Raw genomic sequence first — 12,633 nt, forward strand, 5'->3', positions numbered from 1 at the left:
CACTTGCTTTATCACAGTGTGGAGCTGCACCAGCCTCTTGGGCTTTCAAATGGAGATATGAAAGATGTCAGTTTCTATTACAGCTAACAAGAAACTCTCCTGCCCCCATCCCTGGGAGCGCCGCGAGCTCTGGGAGATGCCAGCATATCACAATGGTTGGGGCCGTTTGGAAACTTTTCAAGTTGTTTGTATTCATGGATTTGTTCCAACTGAGGCACATGTCTAAAAAAGAATGAACGCCGCAGATAACAAAAGAAAGGCAAAGACGAGGGAGAGGGTGGACAGACATCTCCAGTGCACAGGAGTAAACAAGATAAAACTGACCGAAGAGCGAACTGTTCAAGGGCACTGCAATCGCCACCACATTTAGAGTCACCCAGAAGGACGAGGTTAAAGACTGCTTGGCTGTGTCTCAGAAGACCCTGAACATTTAACAGCTTCCTCACATCCAGGCGGGTAGAGGTCATTGCACTTTGCTGTTATTTACACTGTTTACAGCCGTATTCCAGTGGTCCTTGTTGACAATGCTGTTTCCAGGCAATTTTCTAAAAACGTTCTGATTGCCATTGCTTGTCATTAGCAGCTATAATTTGTTTTCAGGGTGGATGGTCAGCACCGTAATTGCCTTCAGAATGCCAGTGGCTTTGCGCGATATTGGGTGCAACTCTGCCTCCAATTTATTGCTATTTCTTGAACCCAATTTCAATTAAGAAGAATATGCCCTTGCCAGTTTCACAGATAATGGAAGATCATTATTTTTGTATTCTTATGGCTACAAATTTCCACAGCACTTACAATTCCAGGCATTACAATCTTTTACTAATTATCTAGCACTGGATTCTGAGCCCTAAGCCACTTTTGATGCTGATCTCTAGACTAGCCACCGAAGATAGGGATGGGTAGTTGGCTGGTGAGAGGTTCCTCCCTTCCTGTTAGAATCCTCACCCTTTTTCCAGGCCACCCCACCCAACTGGGACCTGCACAGGCTGGCTTCATTACTTTGTTTGAAGTTTTTTTGTTTGATGTTCTCCAAATGTATAAAATGCATTCCAAACACAAATATAGATTATTTGATGTCTTGGATTTTCCCCGTTCCTAGTCAGTCATGTTCATTCACTCCTTTACCCCTTCATTAAAACAGGAATTGAGCTCTCCTATGTCAGGCATGCAATGAGTCAGGCTCTGGGAGGTGAGTTGCAGCCTTACCATGCAGTTGATTGAAAGGACTCCTCACAAGGTATTTAATGCTGGAGACCACATTTAGGGGGACTCCGTGGCACTGTTCATTGTTGGAGGGTCAGGGGTGGGGGTGAGGTGGAGGTGGAATTTGGAGATCCTAGTTGTATATGTGTGAGTGAAACACACAGAGGAGAAAAATAGCCTCACTCTGGGAATCAAAGCAACGTGGAAGATGGAGACTCAGAGAAGAGGAGCCTTTTTCCTGATTAGAGGGCTGATTGTATTGAAGGTTGGAAGAAATGAGGCTGGAAAATGGTTTGGAAGAAAGTTGTGCGTGGTCTGTGAATTGCAGACCATCATGGAAGGGAAGGGGCCATCCTTTGCAGCAGGAATATGTGGAAGAGCCCTTCACATCTTGGTGGCAGAGAGCTTGGGCCAAAACCATTATCCTCAAAGTCCATCCCTGCCACTGTGACTTCTCTGCCATGATAGACTGTACCTCCACCCCTGGACTGTGAATCGTAACAAGGCCCTTCTCCCTTAAGTCGCTTGTGTTAGGGCATTTTATCACAGTCACAGGGAAAGAAACCAACTCAATGAGCCAGGTATCACATGCCATTTACAGAGAAGGAAAGAGAAGCTAAGTGGTGTGTTCAACGTAATGAAGACTGGAAGAAACAAAACTACCTTTACCCTTACTGTGTGCATGAGTGCGTGCATGCGTGCGTGCGTGCGTGCGTGCGTGCATGCATGCGTGTGTGTGTGTGTGTGTGTGTGTGTGTGTGTGTTATGATGTATATGTGTGCATGCACACACATCTGTACATATTCATGTGGAAGGCATATTGGTGTTAGATACCCTCCTCTGTTGGTCTCCATCTTGTTTTCTGAGACAAGGTCTCTCACTGAATCTGGAACTTTCACTTACTGGTTAGAATGACTAGCCAGGGACCCCCCCTTCCCCCACCTGCCTGTCATGGGGTTGGTTATAGGTATAAGCTACCAGGCTCAGCTTTGTATGTAGGTGTTGAGGATTTGAACTCAGGTTCTCATGCTTGCACAGTACGTACCTTATCCACTGAGCCATTCCCCAGGCCCCAAAGTGTGAGATCTTAACAAATCATCCTACTAGAATTGCCTTCAAGGACTTAACACTGGAGACTCACAGTGCAGCTTTTAGGGTGAGGACTCAATTATTTAGAATGAAAGCTAGTGTCTGATCATTAAAATGATGCTCCTTCAGACACTAAGCATTTAAATGTTTACCCCTTCAGGGTGAAAATATTCCCAAAAGATACTAGACACATTTTTGCATTAGAACAGACCACAGTGGCTTAATCGAGTGCTTCTAGAAGACTTGTTCATGGCAAAGGAAATACTTACTGCTGTGTTGAGTGTATTATGGATGCTGTGGAATGTCCCCTGCAGGTTCATATAAACACTTGATCCTCAGTTACTGGAGCTGTTTTGGGAAGTTATGGAGTCCTTAAGAGATAGGAGTTGTATTGGCAGAACTGGGTCCCAATGGGATGGACCTTGAGGATAATATCTTCTTCTGGTTCTGGCCCAAGCTCTCTGCCACCAAAATATGAAGGACTCTTCCACATATTCCTGTTGCAAAGAATGGCCCCTTCCCTTCCATGATGAAATACAGCCGAGACTGTGAGCCAAGGTGAGTCTTCGCTTCTTTAAGTAGCTTCTGCCATGAACTTTGTGACAGCAATAAGAAAAGTAACCAATATAGAGGCCAGCATGGACCAGTGCCTCTACGGTGCTTGGGAGTTCTTACATGGTTCATCACCAAATGCCACCTTCTCCTAACATAAGGAGATACATTTCATCCTCCTAAAATGCACATGTTGAGGTCTTGATATTTGGATATGTTTGGAGACAGGATCTTTACAGAGGATATTTATAATGAGGTCAGAGTTGGTGATCTAGGCTTAATGGTAGAAACCTGCTCAGTATGCATGAGGCCCTGGGCTCAATTTTAAGTATTGCAACAAAAAATGCATTGCCAGATGTGTTGTCCTCATATGCCTGTAATCCTCTTATGCGGGAGGGAAGGGAAGGGAGACAGTTGTAGGATACAAAATGAAGTCCTTTCACAAAAACAATGAGAATGAAAAGACACCAGGGTTGTCCCCAGTACATGCTGATGCCCTTAGAAAAGGGGATATTTGGACACAGAGATCTGAACAGAGGGAAGACAGAATGATAGGACCCTGCATAAGCTCAGGAGACAGTCCAGACAGACCTTCTCTCACAAGCTGCATCAGGAACCCACCATGCTCGCCATCTTGAATTTGGACCTCTAGCTTCTAGAAATGTGAGAACATGGATTTCTGTTGTGTAAGATGTCCAGTTTGTGGCTCTTTGTTATAGCAGTGCTCAGAAGCTAAAACACACCCCCAAAGCTATGGAACCTGGACTTCCTCCTCAAACAAGAACAACAGTGTTTTGACAGGCTGAACAAAGCACAGAGTGAACTCTTCCCGAAAGACTGCCTTTTGAGTTGTACTGCTCAAATGATTAAGGATGCAAGAAGGAACATTTGAATGCTGCTTTTCTGGAAAAAAAAAAAGTTAAATGGATGAGTTAACCTTAGAATTTATGTCCACCTTTGAGTGGGGCCCAACTGCAGCTGACTCTAACAGATGGATGCTTCTGAGGATCACAGAGGAGCCCCAACAAGTATTCCAAACAGGTTTCAAGCAGAAGCAGCCTTTTCCTTAAAATGTGTGAACACCCTGGCAGCAAGGCAGCCTCCTCGTCCACTCCTCTCTTGAAGTAATTTTCAGGACAAGCTCAAACACAGCTCTCACAGTCTGTTACGGGAGGAGTTAATGACTCTGTGCTCAAAAGGAATGACTTTTCTGAATTATCCATTTGACAGATCTCCCTAAGGTAACACCCGCTACCCCCTGCTTGCTCCCCTAATTGAAGTTAGCAACTGTATATCAGTCAGTTGAAGTCCATTCCCAGAAGGCACTAGTATTTATCTTTCATTTCTAAAGAATATTAAGTTTGCTGTTAGAAAGCAAGTCACCTGGAAATTTCTTTTGACACTTTCTGACTGTTCTCTGTAAATCTTTCCTGCCAGCTACCCACGTTAAGATCCTCATTGCCCTGGGTTCAGTTCTCCACGAAGGCAGTTAGTTCCTCACGTGAAATGACTGAAGGGTTCACAGAAACTTGTTCTTCTCCAAAGGACTGCCCTGTTGGCTTGTCATATGCATCTGAACTTATCAGTTGGGAATTAGTTGCTGACTTCATTTCTACATGAGAAGAAATCACCTCTGGGGCCAGAGAAATGGGTCCATAGTTAAGAGCAAGTACTTCTCTTCCAGAGAACCCAGGTTTGGTTCCCAGCACCTATGATGAGCTGCTTGTAACCTCCTGGAACTCCAGTTGTAGGAGTCAGTCCTCTCTTCTGGCTTCTGCAGGCACCTACACTCACATGTGCACATACCGCCTCTACCACATAGACACAAATTAGTTTTCTCCAATGGAGACTCACTGCATATTCAAGCCACACTTAGGAGCAGGCCCTTGGCTCAGCAGTGAATGGCCAACACAAAACCAAACCAAACTCAATGGTATTTGGGGAGTTTGTTTGCTTATTTGTTTGTTTCTTTTTGTCTTACAATTCTTTGTCTGGGCTGTTTTGTTTTGTTTACTTTACAGACATTTTGCTTATATATTATGGTTTCCAATTTTTATATGTTTTCTGTGTGTTATATATAACATGCATGTCTCAGCATCTATATGTTTCACGTGTTTTTTCTTTGGCTTTTTTTTTCTGTTTGTTTGCTTTTATTTTATCTTCTTATTTTTTTTAGATGTCTATATTTAAACAAGACTAAAAAAGAGTGTGGCTTTGGGTGGGTGGGTAAGCAGGAAGGATCTGGGAGGAGCTGGGGGGTAAAGAAACTGTAATCAAAATATATTGTATGAAAAAAATCAATTTTCAATACAAATAATTTTTAAAAAGATCTCTTAAAAAGATAAAAGAATATCTGTTTACTACCTGTATATATGTTTCTACTATTATTTAAGGTAACTTTGTATATTGATACAAATTTAAGGTTATTTTTGTTATACTGTATGTATGTTTCTACTCTTGTTTAAGGTATTGCACCTATGCAGCTTGTTCAAAAATGTAATGTAAATTTATAATCCTTGAAAGTTATTACTATATTAAGAAATACAGGTTAGTAATTAGTCATCTATAATAATCACACTTGTAGTCATGTTAGGTATGTTTTCAAGGTCAAACAGATAAATTTTAGACAGGTGATCTTCAAACACTTCAGAAATTTACAGAATATGGCATTTAAGATGTTTTAATAATCTAAAGCTTTTCATGACAATGAGATACATCTGCTCCTGGCAGCACCAATCTACTCCAGAGAAGATGATGGGCACTGAAGAACCTGCATATGGAGTTTGCTTTCTTTGTGGCAAAAGTTTGCCACTGGGCAAGAAACTGACCTTGCCTACACTGCTGACAGTATACTGTCCAAACTGGACAATCAGGACACACAAAAAAGCAACTTCTGAATTTTGTCAAGACAAGGTAGCAAAGTCCTTCAAAATTCCTGCTTCACAGAAAAGTCTGTCAGATATTCTAGGCCTGTAGGCCAAAGATGGGTGCCCCAATGTTGCAGAGGAACCTTGGGTGATTGCGCAGGCAGCCAAATGTCTCTGTCCTTTCTATAGTTTTGGAAGTTGTTTGCTCTTTACTTCCTGTTTTCTCAGGTAATAATATATTCTTCTCAGACCTCTGATGGGGTCAAAGACTAGATAGTTATAGTTACAGTTTTCCTTGTTCGCAAATTCAGAAAAGAAACTCACAAAAGAGGTGTAACTTGTATAAGGCTGAGAGACATAAAAGCTTAAGTTGTTTATCTAAGAAAACATTTTGAGGTGTAAAAAAATAGTTTTGGGTTGGTAATACAAGTTAGGATAGAAATTTGAATTAGGTACAAAACTTTGGACTCACCAAGATAGGATAGATAATGGAGTATTTTCTCTGAATTTGCCAAATACAAATGGACCCGACATTGTGAATGTAATTCTTACCTGATACTTGCTTTTATTTTATTTTATTTAGAGTTAAAACCTTCCCTTTTCATGAGACAAAAAGGGAGAGATTTTATGAGATATGTTGATCACACTCTGATACTCCTCTGACTGACAATAATGTTTACCTTGAATCAGAGGGTGGAGCTAGCTACTAGCTGACCAAATTAGCCATAAAGGTTTTGGAGGACCCAGGACATATAGAGAGACACAGGAAGTAGTAGAAAGGGGCTTGGAGAGATGCTAGGCCTTTTGGATTGAGGAAGGAGGGAAAGAGAGGTCACTGGCCACTTCTCTGATCAATCAAGTTTTTACCCTGATATCTGACTCTGGAGTTATTATTGATGAAAGAGTAATTAGATAAACACTTCAAACTGGGGAGATAGCTCAGTCAGCAAAGTGCTTATTATGCAAGCGGGGGGATCTGAGTTCAATTCCAGGCACAGTACTGTGAACCTACAATCCTCATGGTGGGCCGGTGGAGATACGGGCTTGCTGGCCAGACACTCTAGCCTAATCCATTAGTCCCAGCAAGAGACCTTTGCTTCCTTCCTTCCTTCCTTCCTTCCTTCCTTCCTTCCTTCCTTCCTTCCTTCCTTCCTTCCTTCCTTCCTTTCTCTTCCTTTCATTCTAATTTTTTTACACTTTCCCCGTTTATTGAAAATAGTTATCTTTTCTCACATAATATAATAATATATCCTAATTACGGTTCCCCCTCCCTCCATTCCTCCAAGCTCCTCCCCTCCTCCTTTCCCATCTGGATCCACCCCCTTTCTGTCTCTCACTAGAAAACAAACAGGCTTCTGTAGGCTCTTAATATAATATAGTACAGTATGATAAAACAAAACCTAACATATCAGAATTGAATAAAACAAACAGAAGGGGGAAAAGCCCAAGAGAAGGCATGAGAAACAGAGGTCCACTCATCTGCATACTCAGGAGTCCCATAAAAGCACTAAACTAGAAACCATATTATCAGGCAAAGGACACTCTTCCCACCTCCTTTTTCACGGGGTTCCCTGAACCCCAATGGGAGGGATTTGATGGAGACATCCCTTTTGGGGCTGAGGGTTCCAAGGCTTCCCACTCTCTGCCAAAAGTCTGGCTTTGGTTCTCTATATTCTTCTTCATCTGCTGCAGAAACATTTTTTTTTTAAAAATACACTGAAAAAAGATTAAGGAAGAGATTCACTGTTGGCTTCAGGTATCACATGCATGTACATACATGTGCACATGGATATCCACTCCACACATGCAAGTACATAAACAAACAAATAAATGACACTGAAGACAAATTTCTCAATAATTTTTCACTCAATTTTTGCTGGTTCTGCTTCTATAGAAACATCACATTCCACTTCAATCTGCCTTTTTATTTATTTTTGAAGATAGAAAATGGAGATGATTTGGGTAAGCCTGGAGGCCTGGCAGCTCAAACCTGCCGTCCTGGGAATTGGAAGTATGAAGATGTCATGTTCAAGGCCTGCCTGAGCAACTTAGTCAGACTGAGTCTCAAGATAAAAAGTAAAAACTGGTGTGGGGAAGTAGACCAGTGCGAGAGTGCTTGCCTAGTGTTCACTCCAAGACCACTCCAGAAACAAAAGACAGACAGACAGATGCTCTGGAAATGTAGAAGTATAACTCAGAGGCAGAGTGTGGACTTAATGGGCACTTTGTAGAGTGAACCTGTTTGTCATGGTGAGCTTCAGCTGTCAACTTGACGCACCTAGGAGGAGGGAACGTCAACTGAGGAAGTGCCTTCATCACATTGGCCCGTGCCTATGTCTGCAGGGGCATTTTTATAAATTGCTAATTGACGTAGGAGGGCCCAGCCCACTCTGAGCAGTGCCATCCCTAGACAGGTAAGCCTGAGCTCTAGCTGAGAAAGCCTGGGGAGCAAGACAGTAGGCAGCATTCCTCCATGGGCTCTGCTTCAGGCTCTTGCCTGGAGTTCCTGCCTTAGCTTCCTTCCGTGATGGACAGTAACGTGTCAAATAAAATCAATCTTTTCCTCTCCGGTTGGCTTTGGTCAGTGTTTTATCACAGCAAGAGAAAGCAGACTGAAACTCTGTCCGACAGAAGAGAGGGTCTGGGCGGGGATAGAGTCCGGTGATGAAGGACTTGCCCAGCACGAGCGAAGCTTTGGGACTTACTCCCAGCATGGCAAAAGCAAAGACAAGTTCCACCCTGTCTCCCAGACAAAGAGGACCTGGCAGGCAAGCTGGCATTCTCTGTCTACCGGATAACATAGTTGGGTTTCGTTTACTACCTGGGCCGGTTGTAAAAGGAGGGGTCCAGTGCAAAATGAGAGCACAGTGCCCTCTGTTCAGAAAGTAGTTAAATAGGAGCAAGATTTCCTGCTTCCTTCCCTTCCTCCCCCTCCTCTTCCTCTTCTTCCTCCTCCTCACTCCACCCCTTGCAGTGCAAGAGTGTAAAGCTAGGGCCTTGCACACACTATTTTCCACTGAGATGCACCCCTGGCCCCCCATTAATTGTGGCATTGATCGAGATGCAGAGCAATGACAATGGACACTTAAAGGACATTCAACTTGTCTGTGGAATAACCATGATTAGACACTTTGGTTTTATTGCTTAATCATGTTGGAACCGCACACAAGTCATTTCTGCTCTAATTTCCCTGGTTGCTGCCTCGGCGCTCCTCTCAGCCCACTGGTGAGGTAAGAAGGAGCAGAAGAGAGCTGCCGTGACTCTGAGCAGGTTTATTTGATGCTTGATTATGTATAAATGTGCACGTGTGCACACACACACAGGCATCTGTGAGCTGCATGATGTGAGTGGCGGGCACTGAACTCTGTTAGAGCTGCGTGAGCATTTTAGCTGCTAAGACATCCCTCCAGGCCCCTGGGCTTTGCCTTCCTCCATGGCAGCATTTTCAGCCTTGGGATTGGCTAGAACAAGGAAAAGCATAAGTAAGGATGGTATAGGATTCTTAGTCACGTAGGCTTCTGGGAAGAATTTGACACCTTTCTGCATTTGAGGCAAGTTTTGGTCAGAAGGACAAGGTGGCTTCTAGGGTCTTCAAAGCCTTGCTCGCTCATTTGCACACAGAACTTTCCTTTGCACCCACATTGACTCTTGCTGAACACTGCATACGCAAGTGCCCTGTAGTTTTGTGAGTGGGGGTTATCGCACCCACTACAGATGGTCCCCTGCATGCAATGGTTTAACTTAACTATCTTTCAAGTTTACAACAGTGTAGGAGCAATATGCATTCAGTATAAACTGTACCTCAGCCAGGCGGTGGTAGTATACACCTTTAATCCCAGCACTTGGGAGGCAGAGGCAGGCAGATCTCCATAAATTCAAGGCCAGCCTACAGAGTTAGTTCCAGGATGGGTAGGGCTACACACAAAGAAACCCTGTCTTGAAAAACCAAAACAACCAAAAAGAAAAGAAAAAAAAAGAAAGGAAGGAAGGAAGGAAAGAAGGAAGGAAGGAAAGAGGAAGGAAGAAAGAAGGAAGGAAGGGAGGGAGGGAGGGAGGGAGGGAGGGAGGGAGGGAGGGAGGGAGGAAGAAAGAAGGAAGGGAGGAAGGAGAGAGAGAGAGAGAGAGAGAGAGAGAGAGAGAGAGAGAGAGAGAGAGAGAGAGAGAGAGAAACTTTACCTTAAATTTTGAATTTGGATCTTTCTTGGGGCCGATGGTATTGGTTGGATCCTGTCTCACAGTGCTGAATGAACCGCTTGTGAAGAGCCACAACTTCCAGTTGGTCCTAGTCAGGAGGCAAAGCCACTGTCACTTTAGTGTGTTAAACCATGATGTGTAGAGGGCTATATGCATTGAACACATTTTCAACTTAGAACACTTTCAAATTATAATGAATTTATCTGGATGAAACTTTGCTGTCAGTTGAGTACAGCCCTGTCGTAACTTGAGAAGTGACCACATATGACTCATTCAGAAAGGAATTATGTGACACACAAATGACTTATATATCGTCTTTACTCAAGTAATAGTTCACTATCCCATAAGACTTCATTTAAAGATGTGACTCGAAAGATTAAACTATTAAGACTTTTCAGACAGATATGGAGCATTGCTTAGCCCTTATAAAGACAGGGTCCCTTAATAACTACACCAGGCACATGCCTATGGATCCCACTTGAGTACTATGGAGTGCAATGATAATTGAAGTCATGTTCTCAATAGAGGAAAAACTCCCATGTTTTGCCTGAGTACTGTAGCTGGAGAATTTTCTCCAGGTCCCACCAAGCCCCGGCAGTCCGACAGCCCACTTATAAAATAAACACATAAACACTTATATTATTTAAACTGTTTGGCCTAATGGCTCAGGCTTCTAGCTATCTAGTTCTTACAACTTAAATTAATCCATTTCTATAAATCTGTACCTTGCTACGTGGCTTGTGGCTTACCAGCATCTTCACATGCTGCTTGTCATGGCAGCGGGTGGCAGTGTCTCCCTCCTCAGTCTTCCACTTCCCAGAATTCCCTCAATTTTCCTCTCTGTTAGTCCCGCCTATACTTCCTGCCTGGCCACTGGCCAATCAGTGTTTTATTTATTGACCAACCAGAGCAATTTGACATACAGACCATCCCACAGCAGAGTACTCTCAGGTCACCTCATGCTATCCCCCATCGCAGTTCTGGATCTCCTTCACCTCTTGGTCCCCATGGTCATCTGTTTGCTCCCCTTCTGTTTGGTTCCTTCATGGGGGGCCTCTTAAGGTGGTCTCTTTACTCTGCATTTGGCTTCATGTGACGTTGTGGTTTCCACTGGAGACACTGAGAGCTCATGCCCAGTGCTTCAGAATGTGGCCCGATTTAGAGATCAGGTCTTTACAGAGCTAATAAGGCCTTCATGAAGTCCTTAAGTGGACTCACCCAATGTGATGGGTGTCTTTATAGAGGGGAGAAACTTGAGCTCTGAAATACATAAACACACAAAGTGACGGTGATAGTATATGAGTCAGGGTAGGCTGCTTAACACGATGTCACACACCAAGTAACTAAGTAAATTCTGTTTTTACAACTTTGGTAGCTGGCAAGGCTGTTAGCGATGCCTTCATTGGTTTACTCCTTTGGGAGGGTTTCCTTCTTGATCTGCAGTGAGCCTGCTTCTTACTTTGTCCTCACATGTGGAGGGAGAGGGACAGGGACAGACAGGGGAGAAAAAGAGAAGGGGATGGAGAATACAAGTGAAATCCCATCATGAGGGCCTTCCCTTTATGACTTCGTCTACTCCAGATTATCTCCCCCTGGGCCTCTCTTCAAATAGCATCACACTGAGGGCTAGAGATTGAACACAGGGACTTTGGAGGGGCACAGCTCAACCCATTGCAAAGGTAAAGCATGGGGAGAAGGTGACCATGACTACCAAAGAGAGGACAGGAACAACTTTCCTTCCTTCCCTTAGATGGGCCTCAGTCTCTGACTTATGGAACTTTCTCGTGGCAGCCTTAGAAATGAAGGCTTTCATTTAGCTTAGAAATGAAACATTTGCTCTGCTTTAGTCCTTTTTTGTGGCATTCTACAGAACACTGGAAATGGCTTTCTCAAAATATTTTTTCTTTTTGTGGTGAACTGCAACTCTAACTTCAGCCCACATTTAATCTGTTACTGAAGGTATATTAAAAACTCCTTTTGCTAAGTCTTTCCAGTGGTAAAATACTGGTAGACAGGATAAATGGATATTCCTAAATGTAAGGTGAGCTCACGAAGTCGGGGATGATAGTAATTAATAATGAGTACTTTCCAGGTGTGGTGTATGATGGTAACACATGTAGCTTTACATATATTTATTTCTCACGACAATCCTATGATTGTCATTTATAGTGGTATTATTTGTACTAACAAAGAAATAGAAACAATCCATTGGCTAACACATTTACACGAAATTTATATTCATATTCATTTTGTATGACTATACAAAATTTGTACACAACATGGCATATTTATTTAAGGAATATTATACAGCCAGACAAAAGAACTAATTATTGGTACATGTTAACTCCATGGAGGATCATTGAAAATGGGCTACATTTTAAAAGCCAAACACTAAAAGGTCTTCTAGCTGCCTTTAAATAAAATAGAGACTCATGAAAAAGAGTAGATTAGTGGCTGTCAGCAGCTAGGAGGAAAGAGAATGTAGGGTGATTTTTCATGAGTCTGGGATTTCTTGGGATGGTGGGATGTCCTGAGACTGGAGGATGATGATGGATATACAATCTCGTGACTGTACTGGAAGCTGCTGTACTATGTGGTATAAGAGGGTGAACTGACGCAGGGGGAGGATGGACATGGTGGGGGTGGGTAGGAGGTGAGGGTTGTCAGGATACAAAGCATTGTATGAGAAATTTTTAAAAAATAATACAAATTTGCCAGGCAGTTGTGG

The 12,633-nt window shown here is 43.0% G+C and overlaps 1 long non-coding RNA gene across 2 annotated transcripts in view; it reads right to left on the reverse strand.

The window, feature by feature from the left end:
- Positions 1 to 8,833: 8,833 nt before the first annotated feature.
- The window catches only part of LOC143273192 (uncharacterized), a 48,606-nt gene continuing 44,806 nt past the window's right edge, over positions 8,834 to 12,633 (reverse strand). Inside the window, exons 1-3 of one of the 2 annotated variants that reach the window (XR_013051085.1) lie at positions 10,901 to 11,138; positions 9,888 to 9,993; positions 8,964 to 9,172 (exon numbers count right to left, since the gene is read on the reverse strand). This is a non-coding gene — a long non-coding RNA (uncharacterized LOC143273192). Of the gene's footprint in view, positions 9,173 to 9,887; positions 9,994 to 10,900; positions 11,139 to 12,633 lie in introns of those variants that run through there. The other variant, XR_013051084.1, reaches the window with a different exon arrangement.

The sequence above is a fragment of the Peromyscus maniculatus genome, chromosome 5 (genome assembly GCF_049852395.1).
Source record: "Peromyscus maniculatus bairdii isolate BWxNUB_F1_BW_parent chromosome 5, HU_Pman_BW_mat_3.1, whole genome shotgun sequence".
In the NCBI taxonomy this organism is placed as follows: Eukaryota; Metazoa; Chordata; class Mammalia; order Rodentia; family Cricetidae; genus Peromyscus; species Peromyscus maniculatus.